General features: G+C 38.0%; 1 long non-coding RNA gene across 1 annotated transcript in view; it reads right to left on the bottom strand.

Annotated features, from left to right (window-relative positions):
* LOC113660375 overlaps positions 1-13,973 on the bottom strand; it is a 32,008-nt gene extending 18,035 nt beyond the window's left edge. The window contains exon 1 of the long non-coding RNA XR_003444792.2: positions 13,893-13,973. This is a non-coding gene — a long non-coding RNA (uncharacterized LOC113660375). The remainder of the gene's footprint in view (positions 1-13,892) is intronic.
* Between the last annotated feature and the right edge of the window lie 1,128 nt (positions 13,974-15,101).

Genomic DNA, 15,101 nt, shown 5'->3' with positions numbered 1-15,101 from the left:
ATATATATATATATATATATATATATATATATATATATATATATATATATATATATATATATATATATATATATATGTGCATGTTATTCTATGCTATATTTTTATACCTTCTATATATTTATTTTTTTTATTACCAGTACACTTACATGATGTTTTTATTGTAATTCTATTCTACTTTTATTCTCCTGGATTTTGACCCAGACAGTCAAAACCTGCATGTCTTTACTGTGGATGATTGTGTATGTGACCGATACATTTTACTGTCAACGTCAGAACGTGTGTCAGAATTTCATCTCTGTATTTAATTATTTTTCAATCATTTGTTTTCAAACACTTTGTCTTGTGGGGAAACTTCATTATCGGTGAACAAAACTTTCCCAAAAGCAAGAATTTCTTATAAAAAGCAAATGTATTGTGGTACAAAAAGTGCTATCAGGTATCTAGTCCTGTTAAAATATTCAAATTTTCTTGAGATCCTAATGAGAAACATAAGATGTTATTGAGTTTATTAGAGTTAAATTGCCGAAGATTAAACGGACCACACTCCTATTACATCCATCAACAATGTGTGTAAATATCTTTCTTCATTCAAATGAGTTTTAAACATCCTGTAAACACCTCAGCTTTGTTGCTGATTCATTCTATCAACCTGTAAAAACCATGGCGTGGGCCTATATAAAAACATTCTAACAAACCTACACCTACACAAAATAAACAACTGCACATCACTTCCACCCTCCCTAAAGGGCAGAAATACAATTTCTTTGGGAGATGAAACAGTACAAAAATCAGTTTACTTCCTACGCTTTCTATTCAGAGAGAGACAGTTAATGGATGCGTGCCGATAAAAGGTCGTGGCGTTTAAAGCGAGATGGGTAATTACTTCAAAACATTCTCAACATTAATGCAGCTACCTTTGACAAATGCATGCCCACTTCACTCCTCTTCAGCTGCTCATTTTGCAGTCGAAGCATGACGGAGTAGGAAAACGTGTCAAACCGACCGACTGACCGGCGTTTCCTGTCGAATCCTTCTTTCCTTCACTCTCAGCAGTCCGCGCTGCTTTGACTTCTATCCGCTCTCTTTTATTCTATACACAAGCACTAATTATCTTTTCCAATCTTTCTCCAACAAAGACAGAGCCTTCAGATTAGCTGTTCAGCTCTTGTCAGGATCGGCCTACCGCAAGGCACGAGTTTAGATCATTTATTTCCACAGAACTTGAGCACTGTCTCTGAAATATTAGCACATGCTTTCTGACTGTTTTTTTTTAATATATTTCTCAAGGAGCACTGTGGCTTAGTGGTTAGCACGTTCGCCTCACACCTCCAGGGTTGGGGATTCGATTCCCGTCTCCTCCTTGAGTGTCTGGAGTTTGAAAGTTCACCCCGTGCCTCGGGGGTTTCCTCGGGGTACTCCGGTTTCCTCCCCCGGTCCAAAGACATGCATGGTAGGTTGATTGGCATCTCTGGAAAATTGTCCGTAGTGTGAGAGTGTGTGAGTGAATGAGAGTGTGTGTGTGCCCTGCGATGGGTTGGCACTCCGTCCAGGATGTATCCTGCCTTGATGCCCGATGACGCCTGAGATAGGCACAGGCTCCCCGTGACCCGAGAAGTTCGGATAAGCGGTAGAAAATGAATGAATGAAAGAATATATTTCCCAAGCATATAAATCGATTTATCAAGAGGATTGTTATTGTTCTCTATAACGATACGATGAGATTAAAATCAAAGAATAAAAGGATCATGAAGCAGGCAAACAGAAACCTCTACGGATCAGATGATACGTGCTCTCTTTGGACCCTTTTACATGATCCTGACCCAGAATAAATTGAAAAGAATTTAAATTTTAAATAAATTCAATCCTCTCCATGACACTTGGCCAGGCAATAGGTTGTATTGTATTGTATAGATGGATCTCAAAGCTGCACACCACTTCACTGCTAAATAGCCCTGACCCTTGTAGGTCTTGGCATTGATTAATTGTATAATTTAGTGCAACTTCGGATAAAAGAGCTGAACAGAAAAAAAAAAAACGTGTAATCCCTCTGTGGCAGATTGGATTTGCTAGAAGAAAATAAAAACTGGCTTGTATTTGAAACAATGCGGCGTTTCCCAAAAGGGACGAGTGAAAACACAGCCACAGAACTGTAGACCTGCTTCAACAAGCAAACCCGTGTGGAAATGCAGTATAAGAAAATGCAGAGGTATTACAAGAGTATTATATTTGCATATACTGTATAAAGCCAAATATAAAACAGCGCCAGAATATTCTGACCCAAATGTAGTTTGTTGTCTGTTAAATGTGGCAGCTCAAGAGTGGGTTTATTAGCTAATTTAATTGTAATATATTAATAACTTATAGTTCTTAAAGTAGGGGGGCACGGTGGCTTAATGGTTAGCACGGTTGCCTCACACCTCCATTGTTGGGGGTTCGATTCCCGCCTCTGCCTTGTGTGTGTGGAGTTTGCATGTTCTCCCCGTGCCTCGGGGGTTTCCTCCGGGTACTCCGGTTTCCTCCCCCGGTCCAAAGACATGCATGGTAATTTGATTGGCATCTCTGGAAATTTGCCCCTAGTGTGTGATTGCGTGAGTGAATGAGAGTGTGTGTGTGCCCTGCGATGGGTTGGCACAGATAGGCACAGGCTCGCCGTGACCCGAGTAGTTCGGATAAGCGGTAGAAAATGAATGAATGAATGAGTTCTTAAAGTATCTGACTGCAGCTTCATATTAGTATAATTTGAAGTCCTTGTCCAGGTTATGGTACTCCTCGAATTTATAGCACCATGTTATCTACTAAAGATACTTCATTGTCCTAGTATCCTCTCAATGAACGGAATAAATTAAATAAAAATAAAGAGTTAAAAAATAAAGAATTAAGAATTAATAAACATGAGATCACACAATGCCTAATTATATACAGGTTATATAGACAATTAAAACCCAGATAAAATCAATACATGTTAGCTAATCGTCTAAAAGGACAGTTAACGTTTGTAAGTCTTACTATCTGGTTCTACGAGAGGTGTAATTACGGTGCGACTACAAATATGGAGTCAAGAAATACTTACTGCATGTAGAATAGAAGATTTATTTATTTTATTCAATATTTTTGTTACATTTACATTTCAAAACAGTGAAATTCTTTCTTCATGCATCCCAACTTTAAGCACAACGTCAGACATGATACAGCACCACTTAAGCAGATAGGGTTAAGGGCCTTGCTCAAGGGCCCAACAGTGGGAGCTTGGCACTGCTGAGGCTTGAACCTTAATCATACAATAAAAAACAACAGTGCTTTGAACTTTCAGTGTTTTTGAAGATAGAGAGAAAACTGTAAAAAAAAAAAAAAAAGTATAACATACAGCAAGAATTATTAGAAACTCCAAAAAGACACTGCTCTTTTTACACCTTTCACGATAAAAGTCTGTACCTGCATCTGCCTATGAATCTATGAATCATTTTGTTGTTGTTGTCGTTTTCTCTTTTTTTTTTTTTTTTTTTTTGAAGGGCTAGAAACTTTGCCTATTATGTTTTTTTGTTGTTTTTTTTTTGTTTTGTTTTTATAAAAAAAACATTTAATTATGAGGACCATTTTTCTAAGATCACTAGAACTAGGAGACTTTAGTTTATTGTTTTTGCTTTGGATTTTTACATTCTTATTTAATAAAAAGTCTTATTTAATATCCTCAGCCTTCCAATCATCAACATTTCAGTAGATCACTACAGTGCATTTCAGCATAATATGAGACTTAGACTATTTAAATACACATGATCTACAGCGTCCATTAAAACGAGTGCATCAATGCAGAGGAGCTGAGCATGATGAAACACACACATCCATAAAACCTGCATTGTTTTTACACTCTATATAATTCCATACGGTGTGAACACATAATATACTGTATAATGAAACTGATATACAATTACAAAGTTATATTTATAAGGTAATTAAAATAAAGGTATGAAAAATATGCTGCTGTTATTTATCTTTTTAATCATTAAATGAAAAATAACATACAATTCTAAGTAATACGGTTTCTCAGAGAAAAATTGTAATATTGTAAATTTAAATAATCAACTTCAATGTTTTTCTATTCAGTGAATTTTCCATCTTAATCTGTGTAATGGATATTAATGTCAGGATCTTGTTTGAAGATTCCCTCCGGAACATTAGGGGGCGTCTGTTTCCCGCTCGTTCTCACCTGACCCTAATTACCCTTCCTATTTATTCCCTGCACTTTGCACGTGGCTTTGTATTGTCCGCGTTGTTGATTTGATTCTGTTTTGTTTTTGACCAGTTGTCTAGTTTTTGCTGTATTATGCACTGACTTTTCCATTGTTTTTCCCTGTTGTTAGTCTTTATCTGTTAATGGCTTTGAATAAGTTAATGTTCCCCAAACAACACATCGTAAATTCATGTGAGCCAAATGATTTCCTCAGCTGAAACCATCAACCGATAATAACCGATCCACCTAAACCTAAAAGTGTAAAGAAATAATCAATAATATACAGTGTGCTGCATGTGGTCTTAATAGTTCTCCATCCTTGTTAGATGGTATAGGAGAAGATTTCATGCCAATTTCATACCACTGCTTCCCTGATGACACAACTCCTCCTCTTGTTTTCTCATGCACTCTTCCTCATGTGTATGCACAGGTCTCAGCATGTCTGGCAGACATCTGATCATGAATGGCAGCTCATCAGCTGAAACTAAATTTTAGCAATTCATAGCTGCCATACATCCCTGGAGATGCGGAGATGTCAAGATCTCATGAGCTCCCTAGACAACTGTTAGATATCACCATCTGTCACTGCAACACAACCTTGGGGTAACCATGGACAACCAACTGTCCTCCATGTTCCAAACTGACTCACTTATATAGGTTTCTTCTCTACAACATTAGGAGGATCCGGTCCTTCCTATCCACAGAGCTCATTCTGGTGCTTTTTCACTCCCTGGGTGTTTTATTAAGACTGGATTTCTGAGAAAAAACTTGTTCCTAGCAGGAACTCGTCTCTCACTATCCAAGCTTAGTTGGATCAGAAATGAAGCTGCAAGGCTTGTTTTCAACCTCCTCAATGGCTTATTATTAAGTTCTCCTACGCCACTCCATTGATAACCCTGATTCTGGCCACAAAGCCAAAACAGACTAGTACCTACCCGCATTAACATACTTACCACACCTCACTCTGCACCATGCTCCTGATTGTCTAGCACTGAATTTAATCAGCGAGACTCCTCTTCTGACAACCAAGATGTTAAAAACGAGCTTCTTATTGCTGTTTAAACAGCTGAATCTTCAAATAGGAGCCTTCACACTGGCAATTTAGTCTGAAACAGATGCGTTGAAGGTCGTCATGTGTTCGCACTTGCTCAGGAAGTAAAGTGACCTGCATGTGTGTTTTATGGTGAGTCAGTAGAGTTTTGTTCTCCATGTGCATGTGTAAGATGAACACAAATGTGACACAAGTGAGTCTGAAACCAGGCTTTCTAGATGCCAGGAAAGACCACACTTAGTTTCTGACTACAGCAGAAGTCCCCAGTGTGAAACCACCTACCTCTTCATTAAGTGCTTAAATGGCCACTTAATATTTATTTATGCATTTTTAAATCTGTGTGATGTGTTTTTTCAAACTGCACTAACATTCCCAACAGGGTTTTAAACTCTTAGTCCCTGAACTAGTGAACTAGCATAAGCTTGTGACAAAGTGCTTCTGTAAGTTGATCTAGGTAAGAGATGTGCATCATAAATGTAAATGTAAATATAAGCTCAGGGATTTTATCCTCTGTGTTAAAGGCTTGACTGGGTATTGATTGTAGGGATGTGTGTTTTACATGGAGAAAAATTCATAACTTTATTTATAAAAAATAAATAAATAAATAACTTAAACTTTAACGTTTCTTCTTTTAAATTTAAATTGCAGGTTTTATCATTATTCTTATTCTTATTCTTCTTCTTAGTATTATTATTATTGGTGTTGTTGTTGTTTTGCATCTTAAAGCACATGAACAGAAAGCTTTCATGAATGAAAGACTTTTAGCCAAGATTTAAAAGAATTTATAGACATTATGACATTAAACAGAATTATACAGTAATTGCTTAGGCGACTCTTTTCTCTTTTGTTTAAATCTGTCCATAACTTCTGGTTACCATGGAAACCACTACTGAAGGCAAGTTATACAATTAAGACTGCAAAGTCTGAAGAAAATAATTTCGTTTTATCTTATTAGAGTAGCAGGCACAGGTTATTTTATCCCTCAGCAGCTTTCTCTTAGTTTCGGTCTGAGATTGTTGTGGATAATATCCTTGTAACCGTTGTTTAGATTCTGTTGAGCGTTCTCTAGTCTTACGCATTCAAAAGCAATGTGTTTCTCCCTTCACCTTTCCTAAATGGTGTTCTAACTACATAACCATTTCGGTCTGTTCCTGCTGCTGTTCCACGGTCTGTATGAAATGTTATTAAATCAGTTTAACACATTCCGGTTTTGGGGAATTGTGTGGACCTAATAATGAATCATCAGTTTCAAAATGAGCTCTGGGCCCACTGCATGATGGCTTGTACACCAGATCATACAAGAGTTTAATGATAAGTCAGCTTTTGTCTGCTTCACTTCTTGAGACAGCACTTAATAGACCTTTCCATCAAATTATTAATTAGAGTCCTATCCCTTTTAATTCCTGTGCTATAGTTTATAACTCCTTTCTTTAGGTACAGTAGTCAAGAGGGAACATCAGAGCCTACAGCCTCTAAATCTTTCTCTTTTAATTATCTTGGAAGTGATCATGGCTGCCCATCAATGCAATATCATTTAATAATTGAGCAGATAAATGTTGCCTCGTGTGCCGTCATCTGGGGTAATGTTGTCATACTGTATACACTAATTCCTAAAGGGGGGTCACAACGACCTATCCAAGTTTCACACCACTCCTTTAACTGTAAATTGTATTTAGTAGCTGGTACACCACCTGGGTATATTACAGTATTCCCAAAGAAAAATGGCCTGTAAAGACCAAATCACGCTGTCGCTCCCCACAGAACATAAGCCTAATGCAGTTCTCTTAGTGACACCACTCAAACACAACTGCCAGTAACCGTGTTTGGTGATAATACTAGCAGTGTGCTGTTACTGTGAGTAATAAGAGAAGAAATGATGTTAGCAAAGTTTCTGGGCTGACTTAGTCTAACTAGAACCATGTACATTTTCCTCCATGGAATCTCTAACATCTTTAGTGGTTAGCATGTTTACCTCACACCCCCAGCACTAGGGATTCGATTCCCACCTCCACCCTGTGTGTGAAGTTTGCTAGGTCTCCCCATGTTTCTGGGGATTCCTCGCTCTGTCCAAAGACATGCCTTGTAGGCTGATTGGCATCTCCGAAGTGTGTGTGTGTGTGTGTGTGTGTGTGTGTGTGTGTGTGTGTGTGTGTGTGTGTTTCTGATTGTGCCCTGTCTTGAGTCCCCCACCTTGTGCACGGGTCTATGAGATTCCAAATGCTACAGAAAAATGGATGGATGAATGGAAGGATGGATGGATAGTAACTATTTAAGGCAACCATGTCTGCAAATCATAAGTCTGTCTAATAAAAGCACAAAGACAAAGCAACTACCAATTGCTTTATAAAACAACATATTGTTGTTATTGCTCACGCGAAAAGTTTCATCCATCATTTATTCAGTTCTTATAAATCCAACTCTAAAATAAACCCTTTCAGACAACCATCTCCACCTGGAAAATGCACACGTCTATCTAATGGAAAAAAACCCCCAAAACATATCATTTGTCTTCGGGATGTCTCTCATCTGGCGGGAAACTCTGGTGCATAAACGCATAAAACGGCGTCGTTGAAGTGCATCGATGTCGGCTAGTCTTGCAATAAAAAAGTTTATCCTTTCAAATGGCAGCATGTTTTCACTGCAGTGGCTCAGGAGCTGATTATGATTAAATAAATAAATAAAGTGGATAATGGTTTTAATGGTTGCTTCAGCTTCGGTTTCAGATCGAATGCCAAACTGCAAAGTAGTGTATTATATTGTCTGCCAGGTTTGTACACCATTGAAGATTACTTTTCATCATAAAGGCTGTATTATCTTGTCACTCTATTTAATTCAATTCAATTGAAAATTATTTGTATAGCGCTTTTAACAATGGACTTTGTCTCAAAGCAGCTTTACAGAACATAAGAAATATAGAATAAAAAGTTTATTATTATACAAAGATTAATATTATACAAAAGTTTAAGATTAATATAAGACTTGTATTTAAATGTGTTTGTATTTATCCCAGATGAACAAGACTGAGGCGACTGAGATGACTGTGTGGAGGAAAAACTCCATTAGATGGAAGAGGAAGAAACCTTGAGAGGAAACAGACTCAAAAGTGAACCTCATCCTCATTTGGGTGACACTGGAGGGTGTGATTATAAATGTACAGTCTGACAATTGTGTATTGATGAGCAGGTTGTTGTCCTCAAATACCACATGTGGTTGCCATCTCCTCTTAGAATGTCCGAAAACTTTATGAAGTGAAATCCAAACCTTAAGATGCTCAGAGGATTGGCCTCATCTCAATGAAGGTCTGAAATCTCTATGACATGGAACACAACTGAAGCTGGTACAATCTCTGGATGCCTCGGATGGGATGGAAAAAAGAGAAAAAGTGTTGAGAAATTAGCATAGCTGCTGTTAATAATATTAGCAAGCACTAGATGATTATGTGCATTTGATCAGATTTACTAGAGCACAAGATTATGTGGTTATATGGGATGTATTGTGTGTACGCCTGACTAAAGAAATAGGTCTTTAATCTACGTTTACAATGGGAGAGTGTGTCTGAGCCCCCAAGGAAGGCTATTCCAATGATTGGGAGCTAAATATAAAAATGCTCTGGTGCCTTTAGTAGACTTTGATATTCTGGGAACCAGCACTAGTTAGAACACTGGTATGTATAGTAAGTTTGGGACACAGCCCTTAAATCACCACTGAAAATTAATGATGGAATGGTAGAAGCCACAGCCCCCTGTACCAGCAATCAATTTGGGCCCTATGTATGCTTTTTCAATCAGTATAAACAAATTAATTATTTTATCGCCGCAAGTCTGATAATAAAATAAGCCAGGACTCTGTTGGCTTATACTGTGAGATATGTGTTTTTCCCTCTGTTAGGATAAGCTTACACAGAATTTTAGTGCAACCAGAACTAAGCTTTCTGATCACAAAGTAACTCTGCATTGTCATTCTTTTTAATTCAGCTGTAAAAGACCTCGGTTATTATTGTTATTGTTATTATGTTATTATTGACTCCGGTCACTTGTTTGAAACTCGTAGATAATATCACTTCTTTCATCTCAGAAATATTGCTAATATAGGAAATATGGAAACCTTTACGTTGAATTATTGTGATGCTTTTTTGTCTGGAGTGTGTGAGTGAATGAGAGTGTGTGTGTGTGCCCTGCGATGGGTTGGCACTCCGTCCAGGGTGTATCCTGCCTTGGTGCCCGATGACACCCGAGATGACACCTGAGGCTCCCTGTGACCCGAGGTAGCGGTAGAAAATGAATGAATGAATGAATGAATGAATGAGTGAATGAATGAATGAATGAATGAATGTAGGAGAATTAACTACAGTAATTCCAGTTTGTAGAACGCAGCAGCTGGAGTCTAGTGTCCTAACTAGAACCAGAAGATATGAACACTTCTTTCCTATCTTATTCATGCTGCACTGGCTCCCGGTCAAATTTTATATAAAGCACTGAATGGTATCGTGCAACAGTATTTAAGTGACCTGAGCCACACCTACTTTGATCAAAAGGTGGATCTATTTGGTTGTACCTCAAGTAGTAAAGGCTACAGCATGGGGCAGAGATTTAAGTCCAGGCTGAAAACACATGAACATTAGATTTCTGTGTATAATTTTCTTAGTAAAAGAGCAGATCTTGAGAGTTCATGGTTCATAGAGTGCTTGGTTAACTGGAATGTCTGGATGCTGACACCTTACCACTCTCACAAGTCACTCAGCTGTACTGACTGAGTAGTAGTTGGACACTTTATGTCATGTCTGTGTCACGTTCTGGCTCTATCTTTTAGTTATATTGTCATAGCTACACTTGCCGGAGTCCCTGTCTGCACATTGAACATAATGTACATTGTCTTTAACCATCACATGATCACAGGCATACCTATTATTTTTCTCTCTCTTTTTTGTCTCTCTCTTTTTTCACACTCCCACTCACAGACTTTGACCCATGGGCCTGTCATAGACAGAACCACTTGGAGACTATCACGCCATCGTTGAACTGCTAATGCGGTGGTCAGCTTTGTGCTTGGGTCTTCACCATCGAACATTTCAGGACTTCGGCAGTAAGGAATTAGTGTTAAGTCTATAATGAGCTCAGAAACTACAAACCTGTTACTTCATCAGGAGCTCTTGGTTGCAAAATTCTACTTGACTATAAACTATTGTAGAAAGAATATTATTTACATTTACATTATTTACTGTTCAGTGTCACCCAAATGAGGATGAGGTTCCCTTCTGAGTCTGGTTCCTCTCAAGGTTTCTTTCTTATATCATCTCAGGGAGCTTTTTCTCACCACCGTCAATATATATTAATTTAATTTTAAACCTCATTTTAGCAATTTCCATTGTTTAAAAGTTCTATGCAAATAAAATGAATCGAATTTAAATAGTGAAGAGAACAACTTTAAATTTTAGATGCTTTAGATGCTTTATGGCACAACAGAGAGCAGAAATGGGCTTGATATATATCACCATTTACTTTGGGGATAAAAACAATTGTATGAAAAAACAATTTGTTTTTTTTTGTTTTTTGGAACATTGCTATGAATATACAGCCCTTAGTAGGCTAGGGAAAAACAAAAAATACTCTGGACTCAAACTACAAACTACATCCTGGACGGATTGCCAACCCATCACAGTGGCTTAGTGGTTAGCACGTTTGCCTTACACCTCCAGGGTTGGGGTTCGATTCCCGCTTCCGCCTTGTGTGTGTGGAGTTTGCATGTTCTACCCGTGCCTCGGGGGTTTCCTCCGGGTACTCCGGTTTCCTCCCCCCGTCCAAAGACATGCATGGTAGGTTGATTTCCAGAGTGTGTGAGTGAATGAAAGTGTGTGTGTGTCCTGTGATGGGTTGGCACTCCGTCCAGGGTGTATCCTGCCTCGATGCCCGATGACGCCTGAGATAGGCACAGGCTCCCCGTGACCCGAGAAGTTCGGATAAGCGGTAGGAAATGAATGAATGAATTAATTAATTAATTAAAGAATTCTTGGGCTCTAAGTGAAAATTAGTGCTCACTAATAGGAGAAATACTGTATCAGAAGATTAGCATAAGAGTATCAGGTGCATCATATAATCTGCAGCACATGCGAAAATAATTTACAAGTATACCACAAAGTCTGCCACAGAATATGAACAAGAATTCATCGCCATTACCGAATACATCAGCTTAAGAAAATGTTGTACGTATAATGTGTATTATTGTGAAATGGGTGAGATGACTTCTCTCTCAACTTAAATTTAAGCTGCTGGCAACTTATGGGCTCAGGAGAATTATAACCCCATGATTATAACCTCATGGCTAATCATCTTTGAATAGAAAAAACTCTGTGTAATATAATGGCATGATTTAATTGGAATGAATCCCGGCCCGGAAAAAACAGCCAAAGAAAAAGTCTGGTTTTTGCCAAAATTCTGTTCAGCCTTGGCTATCTGCCTGCAAAGATCAAGTTGTGCTGCTAAAAACAGCCAGTCTAGTTTAGTCGGCTAAGTTCGGTTTCCTCACACAGTGAAATTTCATGCTTTGATCATGTTGTTTTACATCTATGTGTTGAAAAAAATGGGCACATGTTTTCAGTTGCCAAATTTCAAAATGCTAATGTTTTGTTGTGTTCTTCCATCTGCTTGATTGTAAAAGCTTCCACTCAAAAACCACACACTCTCTCCTCTAATATTTTTCCAATACCTTGTGTCAACAAATGCTGGATGGATAAATACTACAGTACTCTATTTAATTGAACAGTGGATTTAACCAAGGAGCCTAACAAGTTCCTTGATTGCCAAAGTCTAGGAAAAATATAATTCTCTTATTTGTTCCATTTCCAAAAATTCATCACCTTTCTATTCATTTTGTTTGAGCTTCCCAGGACATACCTGATGTCCAAAAAACTATATCGGCACAATAATCTTCACTCATTACTCAAGGCAAATGTAACATCGGATGCTAGGTCTGAAATTGCTGACCTGGGCAGCACAGAGAGCCAAAAAATGTGCTAGAAAAATGTGCTTACCATACAGTGCAGAGTTTCTACATGATTCCTATTTGACATTTTGTGAACACTTTTGTGAGTTGTGATCAGTCATGGGTATAAATGACTTTCTAATGGAATCCAAAGGTCCTACAGAATCCATGTAGATTTGAATGGTGACTTCAGGCCTGAGGAGCTTTGCTGCTCGTAGGCATTGGTGCTATTTGCATTTTAAAATGTTCTACACTTCAGGGTGTTTGCAATGAAACAAAAAACGTTCGTTCAGTTTGGGTTTCTGAAGTTCAAAAGAATTGAATTGAATTGTAAAATGTGGGCATTGCAACACAAACATATTCCTGCTTCCTAACTCCACCAATATTACAGCTCATTACAGCAGGGGAAGGTGCAGAAAATCCTGCTATTAAAGCAATGATTACATTTTAGTTCTTGTGCCTGAATGTGAAAAAAAGGATGGACGTATATGCCAGGTCAGGTTTGTATTCACTGCTACACTAAAAAAAAAAAACTTGTTGAATTGAATTAATCCAACGTCTACATCAGTTCCATGTGATTGAACTGAGTAACTTTAACACAATTAATTTTTGTACATCCAGTAGGATGTAAGCATGGACTTTCCAAGCCATTACTAAAATCAAACAGCAAGCTCATATTGAGCTGAATTCCAATCAGAGTTAAAGCTCTTGTAAGATTTCACACTACAACTGGTTTAACGTTAAAATCATATGAATCGATCACGCTCACTCTACATCATTCAATCTGGTAATTAAGAAACTTGTCAAATTAAATTTACTACAAGCAATGAAATCACATTTTGTTGCAAAACATGAATCAGACCACATATTTGCAGTGTGCAGGCGTCTTAATTTGATTGGATGTACAGACAGTTGACGGGAAAAAGTTGGACATGAACCCTATGCTAATGCTAGCTTTAACAGCATGTAGCTATTAAACCCCATGGAGAAGCAGATGGCAGACACAGCTCTGTGGAATTCCTGTAAGGCACTGAATTAGTAAAAAAAAAAAAAAAAAGTTAAGTGAAACATCATGAAGAAGAAACTTTAAGCGTTAAAAACACACCCATTTTGAGAATTTAAGTATGGTGTGAAGAAATGGTATGGATTTGTTTTGAGAATTCCTGCTTTGAGGATCAGGAATGTGAACGGGATACTTACTGTATTTATTTATTTGATTGTTTCTTTGTTTGTTTATGTAAATAAACATTTTAAGTTCACTGTTAATACATAGCCAACTGGACACTCCAATGGAACATGGAACATGCTGGAACAGGGGTTGAGTTCTAGTGAATGGAAATTACAGCTACACTGTAAAGAGACATTCTATACAATAGTTTGTGTTTAATGTTATTGAACACCGTTCCACCTGTGGAACACTACCGCTAGGGGCTGAAGCTGCATAATTTCATTGTAACTTTTAAGCATTAAATCCTCTAAAAACACGAAAAAACTTATGTTTCTAGTAAAGTTTATACTCTCAATATTTTTTTAAGCCCACGCACAAAGCATAATATGATTCATAGCCGTCATACTCTTAGAAAAAAATTTTGGGAGTAAACTGACCTAGGTGGCGCTAGACCAGTTTTTCCTTACCTTTAGACGCATCCCTTTCTTCACTGGGGTAATATATTCCAAAACAAATATTCCACAAAAATCCACACAGGTCCAAGGAACTGAAATCTGTAAGCCTTTTAATCCAAAACGCTCTGGTCGCGCCGCAAATATTCCGAAAAATTGGAAACAGTGGTGCGCCACCATCTTTGTTTCGGCTCTAACTTCTCATTGGGGTATTCAAAAATTCTAAATTTACGTCATATTTATAGCCCAGGGCGTAACGAATCAAACAAGCCCTCACTTAAGCCAATCGGTGCTTGTATTGCAGAGATAGACGGCTGAGAAGCCAATGAGGTCAGACATCGTTTTTGGGAACCCTCCCTTGACTGACAATTACTCCTTCCAATAGCAATGAAATTGGCCGGGACCTATACAGCTCTTTAGCCAATAAGGAGACGATTCCAACGGTATGCCACGACCCGCCTCTCTAATGCTGGCTTCTGCGCGAAAATCGTGCGCGATGGGTTTATTGCGCAATCCTTGAACTTTTCACACTCTCACAGCTCAGGGTGTCAGGTTACAGGCCTCTTTACACAGCAGAATAGTAGAGAGAGAGGCTGTGCTGGTTTCTGGCCATTTAAACTGAGCATGCAGTCTTTTAATTCAAAGTTATACAGTAAACAAGTAAACAAGAAACACATGACCGGATGGACATGTCCGTAGAAAAATAGTTTTATTGAAGCCATTTTTGGGTCTTTTGACTTGATTTTTTTTTGGTGAAAGCCAAGACATGTGGCTATGACCCTCAGGTGTTAAATGTTACCTAACATGTTCCAGAGAAATAAGATAAATTAAAAACCTCAGGCGAAAATCAAAATTTTCCATTCTAGCCTCTGTAACTTTGTGTCGGTAAGGCCTAGAATCAATCTGACACTTGTATCTGAAACTAGAGAATCACTTCTTTCCAATGAGACCAGGCTCACCCCTGTGTGTTAAAGTATGTGGGAGCTGTATCACTTTTTGTTTTGTATACAATTTCGTCCGATCGTTCGTGTGCGATAACAGGTTAAAGACAAAAACAAAGTAAACTACAATGCAGAAATCACTGTATCACTGTTAATACTGTACATTTAGACCTGTTTTGGAGAGGACTTTGTAGTTATATGCCGGTTTATAAGTCACCGCGTTCATAAAAGATTCATACGAAAATTAAACAGAGCTAAAATGAGTTTGTGTAGTTTAAGGACA

Source organism: Tachysurus fulvidraco, chromosome 24 (genome assembly GCF_022655615.1).
Source record: "Tachysurus fulvidraco isolate hzauxx_2018 chromosome 24, HZAU_PFXX_2.0, whole genome shotgun sequence".
In the NCBI taxonomy this organism is placed as follows: domain Eukaryota; kingdom Metazoa; phylum Chordata; class Actinopteri; order Siluriformes; family Bagridae; genus Tachysurus; species Tachysurus fulvidraco.
Note: the sequence above shows the minus strand (reverse complement) of the source record. Positions and strands in the feature narration are given on the sequence as shown.